Genomic DNA, 14,684 nt, shown 5'->3' with positions numbered 1-14,684 from the left:
GAGGGCAATAGGGTTTGGGGAAGAGGGTCACAAACAGGGTAAGATTATGGAACAAGGGGCACTCTTTGTAATGTTGTTGGTGGGGTGGGGATTGAGGTTGTGGCTGGTGGTGGCTGTGCTTTGCGGTGTCCGGCGAGGTTTCCGTTGTAATCACTGCCTCTCGCGTGGCCCTAACGCGAGCAATCGGCGAGAGGAGCCTCGCAATGCTGAGCGCCAGCTACGATTTTGGCCAAGTGACTTTCAAACGGCAGGGCCCTATCGCTCTCAGCTATGGGCGCTCTTTCCGCACGCACACGTGCCCACACGCGCGCCCACCGCACAATGCGTATAGATACTCATCCTCGAGCACTCGGCCGCTCGCGTGAACTGAAAGCCCAGGGGAAAGAGCGCTGCTTGTTGGGATTACGCAATAGCTCCTGGTTTACCCAATTAGCGATCAAAACCACGGGATCAAAGTGGTTCGGCAGGCAGGCAAGGAGTGGTTCTTCCCCCCCCCCCCCCCCCCATGGCCATGCAAGTGTCACGTTAGGTTGCAACGAGATTCACACTGCGTCCGCCTGACTGTCTGTTTAATTGCACAACGCGGAAAAAATATATAATAAACGAGAATAAAAGGTGAAATGCCTTAGGCGCACATGATAGAATTACAGACAATGATCTGGGCCTCCACGTGTAGATGAAGTATACATGAAATATGTGTTATTAGTCCATCATTCAACATTGGGAATTTTGTCAGCAGTGTTTTCCGGCCAGCATTTGTGAAAGCAGGCAAACTCCGAATTGGTTTAGACTTCTCTGAGTCGCATCAACAGAGCGTGGCCTGTTAAACAAAGACTGCCGGGTTGCCCCGGTGTGACAGGCAAGATCTCTCCACTGATAGCACGGGGTTCGGCACTAACAGCACGTAACAAATGTTACGCATACACATATAAAATAATCGGCATTCGGTAACAATCAACAGGTAGCCAAATGTGTACAATACATTCCAGAGTCGCTTCTGTGAAAATTATTTATTGGCGACTCTACGGCACAAAACGACAAATAAGGTAAAACTCCGCAGTGAAGATTAAATGCTTATTTGAGCGTGTGCTCAACAACAATAATAACCGTAAAAAAGAATGCCCCATTATATAGGTTATCAAAGATTAGGGCAACATTTTTTCCCATAAACAATGGCAACGACGGTGGAATTGGATGTGCAGTGGCTCACCGGGGCAAGCGCCTTTGGGCCCTGTAACCGCGGCAAAAGCGGTGGCGGTGCACAATGTGAGCGCGTGCGGGGGCCGGGCTTTGATGAGAAATGCCCGTGGAAATGACGCCCGTGTGTACGGGCGGTGTCAGCAACGCCACGTGAGAAAGTGGGCAGATGAAAAGCTGCGGCCAGGTCCCCTGGGCACCGCTTGCCAGCAGTCAACGTGGTCGGGGAATGGCGGAGGGTGGGGGGGGGGTGCCTTTTTGTTTTGTTGTGCTCATGTTCTTTCCTTCTTTCTAACATTCCCCTCCCCCATAAAAAATATATAAATGTATTTCCCGATTGTGTTTTGGGCGTCGAGCCGTGAAAGGGGATATATCGCGTTTGGAATCTCTCGCAGAGCGGCGTGCATCGCTTCATGTTGGGACGTGGCCCCGCAGAAGTGGGTATCACAGAGCTACTTCTTGGGATGCCATTCGAGTGGTCCCTTGTCCAAAGGGTAGGGGGCCGCAGTTGCATATGTCCGTCAAACCGATATTTAATTCATCAGAGCTGGTATTTATCCAAGTGACGTGCAGAACAAATGTAATGTCACGGTGTTTTTTTGTGTGCAGTCATGTGTAACTAGGCTGAGACCATCTACTCACCATTCTTGAGTACCAGGTGTACAATATGATGGTGGTCCCTTGCATTCGAACTCATGATCTCAGCGATGCCAGCTCAACGCTCTGACCTCTAAGCCACCCGGCCACCACTTTCTTTTACGTTTTATCTGAATTATCTGACAGGAGCAGGCCAGATTGTGCTGGTAATCATTGCCATGGTAGCCCATATACTTGCAGGTAGAATGAGATGTAGTATACATTTTTTTATTTAAACTGTTGCATCATTTGTGTAGTCTGATGCATATCAACCAAAGGTCAAGAGGTCGTAATGATGGCCAATGCCGTTGATGCCACCGCACCTCGCCATCACTTCTTTCCCTCCGCTAGATCTCATAGTTGTTGTAAAGTCACCACCCGAACGTCAAGATCTGTTCTAACAGAATCCCACTGTGGCATACCATGCCATGGTATGGCATGGTATGGTATACTACACCATAACAATGGGAAGGTGCCTAAATTGCTCAAGGAAGTGTGGCTGCTACGTTCACACGATGTTGTGAAAATGTTGATACTCACCGGTGCGATGTCCATTGGTATAAGTATCGTTATGAGTGGCAGCTGGATGAGATGTGTAGACTATCCTCGTGAATATTATCCTGACATGCACCCTGTCATTAGCCGCACACATGTTTTTAACACACACGCACGCGCGTGTACATTAAATTGTGGGCTTATTAGGCTTCAATCTAGAAACTGCAGCTTTTGTGACACTCGAAATGCAACCTGCCGCTCGGTGTGCACGATGTATCCAGTGAGTGTGGCCAATGCAGTATTTGTTGGGTGAAATGACCCCACCGTGGTCCTACATAGCTTTACGAGCTACCCAGGGGTATGGCTGTGCCGTGAGCGTGACGATTCTCGGTGTCCGTGCTCGTGACCCTTGCTCTGTGACTATACTCCCGCCGACGATAACTCCATTTCTCGACTCCATCCGTGTCACCAGGGCCGTCCGCAGGGATAGTGGGGGGGGGGGGTGCGGTGCCCGGGGCAAACCCCACTGTGTGCTCCCCCCCCCCCTTAAGTGCTGGGCCCGGGGCAGTCGCCCCGATTCGCCGTACCCTAAGGACGGCCCTGCATGTCACGGTGTTAGGGGTTGGCAATTGGCTCTCGCCACACTGCGAAACCTTCCACTTTCCCCAAGGCCACCCCACCACCACCGCTGTGATGCCCCCTTGCTCCTTTAACGGCCCTCTCCTCCTGCCTCCGCCTAAAGAGCCCGCGAATGTTATTTGCCGAGCCCTCCACGGCTCTCTTTCCCGTCTCCTTGTTTCCTGAGCTGCTGCTGCTGCGCTTTCCTAACCCCCCACCTCCCTTGCCCTCCCACTATTCAAACTCTCCATCCAAGCTCGTCAGCCTAATCCCACTCGTGTGAATGTCGCCTAACCCCCCACCACAGTAAACACTTTTTGATTTCCAGCCCCCAGCTCTCACAAGTGGTTACCTTGCCACCTGATCTGTGATCAAGCGCGAGTATCTTTATTCATGATTCAGGCAGGCCGAGAGCCCCATTGAGACTTCGAGTAAAAAAAAATGCAATGGAGAACCGGGTTACAAAATGCGAATGGGAAAGGAGATTCCTGGCGAAAAGGGAATTGGTGCGGTAATTGTAACAGACACCATTAGCAATGTCAAAGTAATCCCGTGCAACTAACGGAGACGTGAGCCGAGCATGTTACACAAGTCGGCAACGTGATCAGCGGGATACAAACTATGTCAGGCACGAGGCAATGATGATCAAAATGCATTTACACGCGGAATGTCCGAGCCTGGTGCAACGCACCAGGCTCGGACTACGAACCCGGAGACCACGAGTTCGATTCCCGCTCGTGGCCAAAACCAGTGACGATTATCTGAACCGGTCTTGGACCTCCCCTAGGTTAACTTAGCCTTAAATGAGTACCTGGTGTCTTGTGTAAACATCGCCACTGGGGAGACAAAGGCGGTAGGGCGTGGTGCTCGCCACCCACCCCCTCGTGTGCCGTGCCGGCCTTCATACGTGCTTGCTAACAGCACTTGCCCCAACAGTCTGCGACAGGCCATATGGCTTGGGCCCTGGTGCCAAATGAATCTCGACAGCTACACAACTGCGTGACTCAATTGAACTGACATTGTCAGCAAATACGAAAAATAAAATTAACAGTAACGTATTACCTTCCTGCTCACAACCTTCCTTTAAATCAATAGCGCACCTGCCAATGACTTAACTACGCTCCCAGACCACACAGGCACTGCTGCTAATATCTCCTACCCGTGTACTTTATTTTTTTGTCCTCTGGAGGTGAATTTAAACGCGCCGCTAATGATTGTGGCGCAGGAAGCAGCCCGCGCGTGCTGTCCCTGCTGATGCGCGCTCGTCACGCTCTGACGCCCTGTGAATTGCTGCGTCCGCGAGACTTTCGTTTCGTTTCGAGCCGAGCAATGCTACGGATTTTTTGTTGTTTTTGTTTTTTTGTTGGCGCGTGAGCTCCCCCGGGCGGCCCCTCCCCCCTCGTCTCCACCCCCCACCCCCCAACACCCTTTATGATGTGATGTGTGCAATACCTATATTACAAATGTACATTCAATGTCGCCATGTGTGTTCGTCGAGCTTACATTGGCTGGTTAAATAAAAAAAAAGCTAATTCCCGATGTTATATGTCTATGTACGTAAGGTGTATTGTAATTAGTTTGTAAGGTATATATATTTTTTGTTATCGTCGTTATAAATATTTCGGATTTTATTTCAGATAGCTCAATAAAAGTTAACATGTAGCTGTACGCTCAGTCATGTGCATAGTACCTGCATTTAAATCGAAAATACAGTACTTCTAATAAATTATATAAGTTATATTGCTGGTGCCTGAGAGGACTCTTTGTTCTCTTGTGCTCCTCGTTTCTGCATCGCCACCCCATCGCATGTGTCTTGTACAATTAAAGGGACAAATATAAACACATAACCCATGGTGACCGCATGTCTGCCAATTATTCACAAAAAATGTTAACATCCAGTTGTTTATAGAAGGAAAAAAGATGGTTAAGCGAATGAGTCACAGCATCAGTTACATTGGGCGCGTGCAATCTTTTCTTTTAATCTTCTTGGGCTACGCATAACAGAGGAGACAACTTACGGGATATCAAGATGCTACAATGTGGCCTGGCCATTGCAGCGCTGAAGTGTCACCTCCTCCCTCATATGCGTGGTGTTTGCTCCGGGAACGCTCGCTTGCTCCTCATCCTCCTCCTTTCTCATCGCACAAAAAAGGCAAACACTCGTTCATGGAATTGCCAAACATCCAAATGCAAGACGCTGCTGAGAATGAGTCTTGAGACTACGGTGAGACCTTTCTGGGAAACTAATCGGTTTTTTCCTTTCATGGAAATCCTGATTGCGATGTTGGGCCAATCACTTCTTTGATACAGATATTGTGCCAATATCGAAAACCAGTGCCCTTGATATTGTGTGTGTGTGTAATGACTGAGGCAACAGACCGCTTACCTTACATGGTGCAAGTGCAAACGGGCAGGCAGGAAGTCAATCAAAGCCTCTCATTGGTGCAGGGAGGCCTCAAAGACGATTGATTAGGATAAGAGACTCATAAGGCATTGGAGGAGAAATTCAAACGTCAAGGCGTGAGAAACGAAGGTTGATCGAGAGAGGGCCGGTTGAGAGCCGTTGGACAAGGAGGACGAGGATTGGCTGGGGGAGATTGGTCGGGAAAAGATTCAGGAAAGAGGTCTCGGGGGGATGTACAAAGGGGAAGCCACAATAAGCTGGGACGCTGGAGAGGGGATGGAGTCCGGACCTGGAAGAAGGAAGCTCATGCCTAAGGACCTTGCTCGTGCCACAATAATGGCTCTTGGTAAACTAAATATTGTGTGCCGGACGTCATTACATGTGAAAAAACACACACCATACCGTACACATACAATTCCTTGCACACAAAGACTGCACGTATTAACAAAACACATATATATCGTGTTTCTGGGGGGAAAAAACGGGCAGTCCTCGACTTGCGAACGAGTTACATTCATGAGGTTCGTTCGTAAGTCGATTTGTACGTGAGTCGGATGTGATGGGTAAAAAAATAATAACATCTCATGGTAGTTCGTAAGTGCGGATGTTCGTAAGTCGGACGTTCATATCTCGGGCACTGCCGGTTACATCGAAGTCCATCAACCTTTTGGGAATTCTGGATGGATGTTTTCCAGAAGAATGTTTTTAAGACGAAGCTGGCTAACGGACCTGCCATACAAAGAGCCCAATGTGCCAGGTCGTAAATTGTCTCAGCAGTTGATGGCAGGCTTATCTAGCGTGTCCGAGATAACAAACACAGAGAGCAACACTCACGTCTTCTTTGACGCGAGACCGCAACCCACAAAAACAACAACAACGACAAAGGTGACTCTTCGACGGTCTGTACACGTTGGTCACCGATATTTGGCCTGCTCCGATGGTGATGGCGAACGTTTCGTTAGTGTTGACTTCTTCCTTGACCTCATCGTCTGCAGGGCGTCGCTTGACGTAAAGCGGCGAGCCCATTGGTTGTCTTCGGCGTGTTTTTTTTTTACTTTCTGGAGCGCAACGTCGTCAACGTCGTCAACGTTGTCTTCACGTTAAACACTCGGCACGCGGCTCGCACTTTGCACGTGAGAGGCCGTCCACGTTTCGGTTGACGCGCTCGAAGTGATGATCCATCCCACTCCTCTTTGGCTGGCTCTTTTGGTCCTTAAGAGCGCCGTGCCTTCGCACGGGGATTTGCACGCGGCGTGCTAATGAATCAAAACACATCAATGACGTATTCTACGACTACCCCCCCCCGCCCCGAGCTAAGAGGAACACAATGGTGTGGGGATATTTAACGGCCTCGGGAGGTGCATTTCAACTGGCCCGCTGCACCGAGCAGCGACGAGCGCACGTGTCGTACACCGTGCAAAGGGTGAGGTCCAATTTGCGCGCACGCACCCTTGGAGGACCGAGGCCCCCCCTCGTCTCGTGAAGCGCGCAGTGCCCGCTCAAGTTGTCGCCACGGAGGCTTCGGAATCCGTGACGCAAACTTGCGGTAAGTAAGGTGCCGCACTTCGCACACAAAGGAATGGGTTTCTGGGAAAGGTGGTATGGACATTTTCCATTGTCTTATTGTGCCAGCCAAGACGTATATGTGTTCTGGTAAAATTAAATAACACGCGTATTCATTGTACTATACGGAACTTAAACACCCAGGGACTCGTATGGGGTAAGGCTTACTCGGGATGATTACACACGAACCAACAGAATCATATGGTAGTAATAATAATACTCTGATTACGTTCACATGGGTCTGAAACCTACGTTACATATGTCCACACCTAAGGCTGTACAGATGATTGTAATTTAGCAGCTAATGTAAATAATTATAACGATGTTCCATAAATAGAATCATGCTAGAATGTTGGACACACGCCAGTCAAATGCTTCTCACCCTAAATAAATGAATATACGTCTAAATTGTTTAACATTAACCCCAAAATAAACTGGGAGGTGGGGGAAAACATTAGACACGTTCTTTTTTAAACCTAGTTTCACTAAGAGAGTGTGGAGAGTGCTTGTTTGTTTTAAGTTGAAACACACGTTTTCATCATTTGTATTTTTTTAGTACAATTCTGTGAAAGGGGGGCTATGCCCAAAACTATGACCTGTACCTGCTCCCTCCCCGTTTTTAAGTTTAATATTTTGTACGCTTAGTACCCCTCGTTAACTAGTTGAAAGAGGGGCTATGCCCTCTTTCACAGAATTGCTCTTGGTGAATTAAATTCGTGCATTGTTTCTCAACAGCGGATTGACTGGAGGGGAGAGCGTTAGAGCAGCGGCTTCTTGACCTGGGGGGGGGGGGGGTACACGCCACCTACTCGGGGTGCAAGATGCCCTTTCGGGGGGTGCGAGACACGGTCAGATTTTGTTAGAGGTTAAATCATCGAAAACACAAATTGAGCACGGGCACGTAAGTGCAACGACTTCACTCTTTGTTTTTTTCGGTAAAGTCACGTAGAAATAATAAAAAAATAAAATAATATAATAGCATACGACGTTTCGATCGCAACACAAGCAATCATCATCAGGTAGAGGAAACACATAACCGCAGATATATATACAGACCTTTACCCCTTAACTGTGCGCGTGTCTCCCCCCCAAAGGTATCTCTACGGTAAGTATTCTATCACTATCTTAAATTTCACACAACTTACAATTTAACAATCTTTGAAACAGCATATTCAACCAAACCATGCGTTAATTGTGTTTTTACCGACCGTTTGTGTTGCTTTATATAGTTTCCAAATTTTGCTAAACCCTGTTTGATTTAGTGTGATGTTCCGTCTCTCTGTATCCCCTGGTATATCTGTGTTAATTTCCCCTACTTAAGGTCTGTACATATATATCTGCGGTTATGTGTTTCCTCTACCTGATGATGATTGCTTGTGTTGCGATCGAAACGTCGTATGCTATTATATAATTTTATTTTTTATTATTTCTACGTGACTTTACCGAAAAAAACAAAGAGTAATTCCTGCAGCCACGAAAGCGCCTAATCAAGTTTGCAACGACTTTGTTTCATCAAACACATGTATTTATTAACATCATCCATGGGTTTTTTTTGTTTAAGATTGAGAACCAAAGGTGGTGCAAGGCTGCGGCGAAGGTTAAGAGCCACTGCGTGTGAGGATGTAATAAGCGGTGATTGCTGCAAGGTGTGCAGATGCGTTCAATGAAACTGTTTGTTGTCTTCGTTATTTACCTCCATTATTTTAGTCGGGGTAGCTATGAACGGTTTCACCTTGCGTATCCTGTATATGCCCAACGTCGTCGCCCTTCTAAAGGTTGGACGTGATCCATCAACCTCGCCTTAAGCCCCACACCGAGCCAAAATGATCAAGCACTTTTAAATCACCGAACAATGGACGGGTAAAGTCGCCAAACTAATCGTATACACACACTACCGAGCGCCTTTTAATGTCAGTCATCGTTTATCCACGGCAGTCCCCCCCCCCCTCCACTACTTCCCCCCCCATCACCAATTAAAACGCCATCCAACTACAAATCAATGATGTATGATGATGATTATGATGTTGTATGCATGTTGAACTTCTTTCGCAGCGTACGTAGCCAACCCTGCTCATCGGAGGTGCGGTGAAGGACAGCAAACTTCACATATCCAATCTACAGATACTTTTAGAGGACACTCAAATAACCCCCCTCCCCCCCGTCATTCGCCTGGTTTCCGAGCGACATTAAGCTTGGCAGCACACCTCAGAAGGCACGGCGGTCATTTGTCCGTGAACTACTGTGCGAATTATAAATTGCAATTGTTATGCAGGAACAACAAACAAAAAACATAATCCCCACACCGTACAACGCAACAATGTGCTTGCTTTTGCACTTCCATCGATGGACTAAAGCATGACAGATATGTATAGAGTAGGATCATGAACACGTTTATCACAACAAAAATACACTTTACACTTTCCCTCCTCAAATAAACGCAGCAGAGCAGCAATATCCAATAACACAGTGATCCATTTGCAACAAATCAAGTTCATCCCGTGGAGTTAGAGAGCTGAGGATGGACCGAAATATTAGCCTCCTGCATAGATCTATGTTAGTTTTTCATCAAGTCCTCTATTTATAACCAATTAAGAATTCAACGAACTAAAAGTCATTTTTTATGGTCAACTGCATTAGAAGCCAGTAAAGCATATTAAAAAAAACCTTCTGTTAATCCACCGCTGGATGAAGGCCTCGCCACGCAATGTCAGCCAAGGGGGCTGTCCATGGCTTACCATGCCGGTCCGTCTGGATTGGTAAACGTCGTACCGTGTTGGTGCCCAAGGATTTCTTCGGATTTCGCTCGTCACTGGTGTGAGCCACGATCAGGAATCAAACTTAGATTGCGCCAGGTTCAGCGAAAAAGTGCGCAAAGCATTGGAGCACCGATCGATATCATGAACAGCAACAAAAAACACAAAGTACAACGGTACTAAATAATTCGCACTATTTTGTTTTAATTATTCACGCAGCATTCAACCATAGTTGTTTAACTTATTTTTTTTCTTTAACCTCAGAAATAAAGGCAGTTGTTGTAAGGCAGTAGTTGAGTACGGACGTGACCGGCTTTGTTTGGTTAATTTATTTGTACAACACTAATGGGCAAGGGCATGCGGCTGCCGTGTGCTTTGCAGTTGGAATCGCGCGCGCGTGCACACGGACAGAGAGAGAGAGAGCCCCGCGTTCCTTTGTAGACCAAAAAAACCGTGGGGGGCACTGTTCATGAAGCACAGAACTCGGCCTATTGGAGGGGACTCGCGTCAGTCATTGTAGCGAAAGTTGGGCGTTTCATTCGCCAAGTTCCTTGAGAGCCGGTGGATGGGAATTTAGTTTTTGTTATTTTCAACACGTGTTGTACACATGGGACGATGCCATGAGAGGGCACTTGAATATCAGCAACCGCACGGACAGTCTGCACGTGTGTATGTTGAACGTCTTTCGCAGCGTACGTAGTCAAACCGTTGCTAATCGGACGTGCGGGGGAAGGACAACAAACTAACCCTGTGCATGAACCTATTGCAGAGTTGCACCCTAATGCACAGGATGAAGTTGTGCTTAGTCAAGAGGCAGGAAGACGGCATATCGTGGACATTTAGCGTGAGGCTCGCATGGTACGTGTGAGAAAGGATGTCCATCAGAGATGGAACGATGAAATGGGCAAGTGCAAGGTGGATTGTTACATCACAGAGCCGTGATAGATGGTACCGACTTGGGGAGGCATCTATCCAGCAGTGGATCGATCAAGTCTGATCATTATGATATTGAGTGTGAGTTTCAGAATATGTTTCTGCTCATCTATGGGGACGAACAAAAATCGAAGGCAGAAGGGCAAGAGGAAGACAAAGACGGACTTCGTGGTGGTGAGGTGACATTCAGGAGTGGACCCAGCTCAGCACGGGGAACACCATGGGTGTATCTGCCGAGAGGTCGTGCCGGGATAAATTGGCCATCGACCTGCGAACCCAGAGCTCACCCCGATGGTCGGATGGACGGACAGAGCGTTTATTCCTCTCCGCAAATCATTGTCGGCAAGTCGTCAGAATAGGGAAAACGTTCCTGTACTCAAGGGCTCATTTGCCTCTGACCCAAGGCCTACTTATCTCTCTCTCTGTTCATTGTACAAGGACTTCGTGTAGCTCAAACCACACAGTCGCCTAATTCATTTGCTAACTGGGATGAATCACGTTCGAAACTTGATGTATTAATACGCAGTCATCACCTCCCTTCAATAAGGTCAACCTCACCGTATAACTCTTGTAGCAGAGCTGTCTAAACTACAGACCACGGGCCAAATATAGCCCAGCAGATAACCTAATCCGGACCGCAGCACAGATAAAATGTCCTCTGGAGACTCCGGCTTCATCCCACATGAGATGAAACGCTCATGAAAAGAATTGGCCAAACTGACTAATGCAGGATCCTCCTGAATTCGAGCCTTGAGATTCTCTGAGGCTTTCCAGGACCAATGCTTTGCTGTGGCCAAGTGGCTCACAGCTGATTAGGGGTTGACTCAATCCACCGATCCTCCCGGGCGGGGTGGGCGGGTAGATAAAATAGTACCACTTTGTGGGTAAGTCAACAAGAGGTTTGCTTTATGGAAGGGCTCACCCCTGTAATGACGATGCAGAATTCCACCACTGACTAAGGGCTGTAGACAGGAAATGAGCACCTCCTCGTGACGCTCCTTTGAGAAAGAAATCATTTTGCCGTGAATTGACGTTTTGCACTGCATGTGGTACAATGCAAGGTAGCGAGAGCGGCAGTGTAGCGGTTAGCACGTTGCGCTTTGAACCCGGCGGAACCGAGTTCGATTCCCACTCACGGCCATCAACACCAGTGACGATTATCTGAACCGGTCCTGGGCCTCCCCTAGGTCGACTCAGCCTCAAATGAGTACCCAGTGCGGTGTGTAAACATCGCCACTAGGAAGACAAAGGCGGTCGGGCGTGGTGCTGGCCACCTCGTGCGCTGTACCGGCCTTCATAAGTGCTCGCTAACAGCGCTTGCCCCAACAGTTTATGAAGGCTACACGCAGGATCCTTGTCTTTGTTTGCTGTAGCATGAATACAAGCAACGGCGAAGATGATGCTGATGGCGGTGTCAGTAGTAACTTGTAAATTGGGCAACGAGGTTCAAGCGGAAGCATTTGTTAATTATCCGCTGTTCGTTGCACTGCTCATATGTGAGACCCCGCGAATATTTGGCAAGTGTGTGAGATGCGCTACAGCCTTCACGTGTCAACTATAGGTCGCCTAATTCCCTCGTCGTTTGATGCGATGGGCAAAGTCGGCTGGGGATCGAAATTTTTAACACCACTCCACACTTTGTCTCATTGCTCCCAAAACTAAAAATGCAAATGTCCCACTGCCACTAAGACTTCCTGTCCACTGCACGGCCCAACATAGCACGCATCATCCCCTACATGTCCACGAGTAGTAGAGTAGGCCAAGGGCCGAGTCACTTTGTGCCCGCTGTGGGGCACTTGCCACTGGGAGTTCCCGTTCAAATGTTCGAGATAACGTGTGATGTAAGGGGCCGTCCATAAATGACGTCACGCACCTAGGGGGGGGGGCGGGGTCAGACATTTGTGACGATGTGTGACGAGGGGGGGGGGGGTTTGAGAAATGTGACGTCACATCAAAATGCGCAACTTTCAATAAATATAGACAACACGTTCTACTTAATTAAATATACTTTTCAATAAATGTTTTCTCCTACAACATCAGAGTGCAGCGGCACATTAAATACGCACTACAATGACAATAGTTTAAAGCGATTTGAAGCATGTTTTATTTTTTTGGGGGGGGGGGGGCAGAGCTTTGTGACGTCACATTTGAGGGGGGGGGTCTGACTTTTTCTGACGCCGTGTGACGATGGGGGGGAGGGGGGTAATAATCGTCAAAAATCGCGTGACGTCATTTATGGGGAGGAGAGTTGTTCATCAAAACCACACTCGTGGTCATTGCTATTGGGCACACGTCGTTGAAGGCGCTCGCATATCCGACCGTCACATATCCGCACCCCGCCTCCAATAGCTGCCCACACGTGCGCGCGGTATCGCTGTCAACGTATAGGGATCAGTTTAAGACGTAGCAGGCTTTCGCGACCGATATGATTAATGATAAAGGTTGTTGGGTTAGATCACGTTAGTACCAATGCGTCGTAACTCTCCACCACCCGACACAGCCGGCAAGGTTTGTCACGTAAAAAAACGCGACAAAATAACATTTAAAATAAACGTTGTGGATTTACTCTCCAACACACCGGTGGGCTGAAGTAGTAAAAATTTGGCACGTTGTTTGCGTAACAAAACCTTACTGGCTGTCGGGTGGTGGATAGTTACGACACATTCATACTTATGTAATCTAACGCGATCTAACCCAAAAGCATTTATCATGAATCATATATGTATGTTCATAATTCCGAGCTTTTTCACGCATATCTTCCGATACCTCAGTTTCCCATCAAGTGGAATATGCAAACATTGCCCTGCAGCGTGTGGGAAGGGCAGATGCCCTCCTACCGCCTCGTACCTGGACAACGCGGAGTTGAACGCCACAGATCCCCTCGACGTACGCGCATGTGGGAAATGCCCCCCCCCCGCCAGCCCCACCCCGCGCACCCCTTTCACGAACTTGCTCGGCCTCGGCAAAACTTCCTTAAGCTGTTAACTTGGCTCGGGTCTCGGAGTTTCCCTAAATTCCAGCGCAGGCTTTAGACGAGTGGGTGAATTCGCCCTCCAGTCCTCCATTGGCGCCCTGTGATCTATTTATCCCTTTGCAGGCTACGGTTCGCTGCCGTGGAATATTGAGACATTGTGAGATCGTCAGTTGCAGTGCGGTATAGGCTATATATTTGTTTCGACATACCTTTGCATTTATACATACAGACCTACATAAATCCAACTCGAATTGTTTATGGGCGCGTACGCCGTTCAGGTTTATTTTTGTTTAAGTAGCCGCGCAATCATATGGTGTTTATTTCTGCTACGTTAGCATTCAAAATTGTTCCGTTGCCTTCTGTGCTGAACGAAAATAAATCAGGGCCCACGAGATGCATGCGCCGCATTGGCATGTGTCATATGATGAACGTGCAGTACCTTGCCCTAAAGGGGATCACGTGGACAATCTATAAGCCAGGTCGGGTCAGAAGTCCAACTCGGAGACACCATTCGTTACGGGTTAGAGCTTGTACACGCCATGCGCTGCTCCTTTAAATTCCAGACTTGCTGGACCGCTGAATTTTTTTTTTTGGGGCCCGGCTACGTGGAGCCAAACCCATCACAATGGCACCCTTAAGGCCAACGTTTTCGTGAGTTTTAACAAGAATATTTAACAAAACGCCGCTGCTGCGCCGATCACACATGCGAGTAATTTGCTCAGCGTCCAATCAATCACCCAACCGGAGCGCCCGCGCGCGCTGCCCAGCCGCCGCAGTGGGAACGACTTGGAAAACAGGACTTTTATAATTTTTCGCGGTCATCGTGGATAGAATTTCAGCCGTGCAGGTGCGAACCTCTTTCCTCCAGTCAACAAAACTTTGGCCGCGAGATCTAAACATTAATTTGGTTTCTGGTGCGGACCAGTCAGTTTCAAGGACAATGCAAATATTATCAGAGTATGTTTTTTTGTTTGCATTCTGACCACAAGCATTGTGGTTAATGCAGACATGATTCCTTGTAGAAGGTTTCAGTTTGGTGTTTTAACATCTTAACACCTGTTTCGTTGTGTCATAATGGCCCCCACTTTTGCCGATAGTGGCTATTTTCCAC

This window comes from Petromyzon marinus, chromosome 11 (assembly GCF_048934315.1).
Source record: "Petromyzon marinus isolate PM22_M1 ecotype Great Lakes invasive population chromosome 11, UKy_Petmar_22M1.pri1.0, whole genome shotgun sequence".
In the NCBI taxonomy this organism is placed as follows: domain Eukaryota; kingdom Metazoa; phylum Chordata; class Hyperoartia; order Petromyzontiformes; family Petromyzontidae; genus Petromyzon; species Petromyzon marinus.
Note: the sequence above shows the minus strand (reverse complement) of the source record.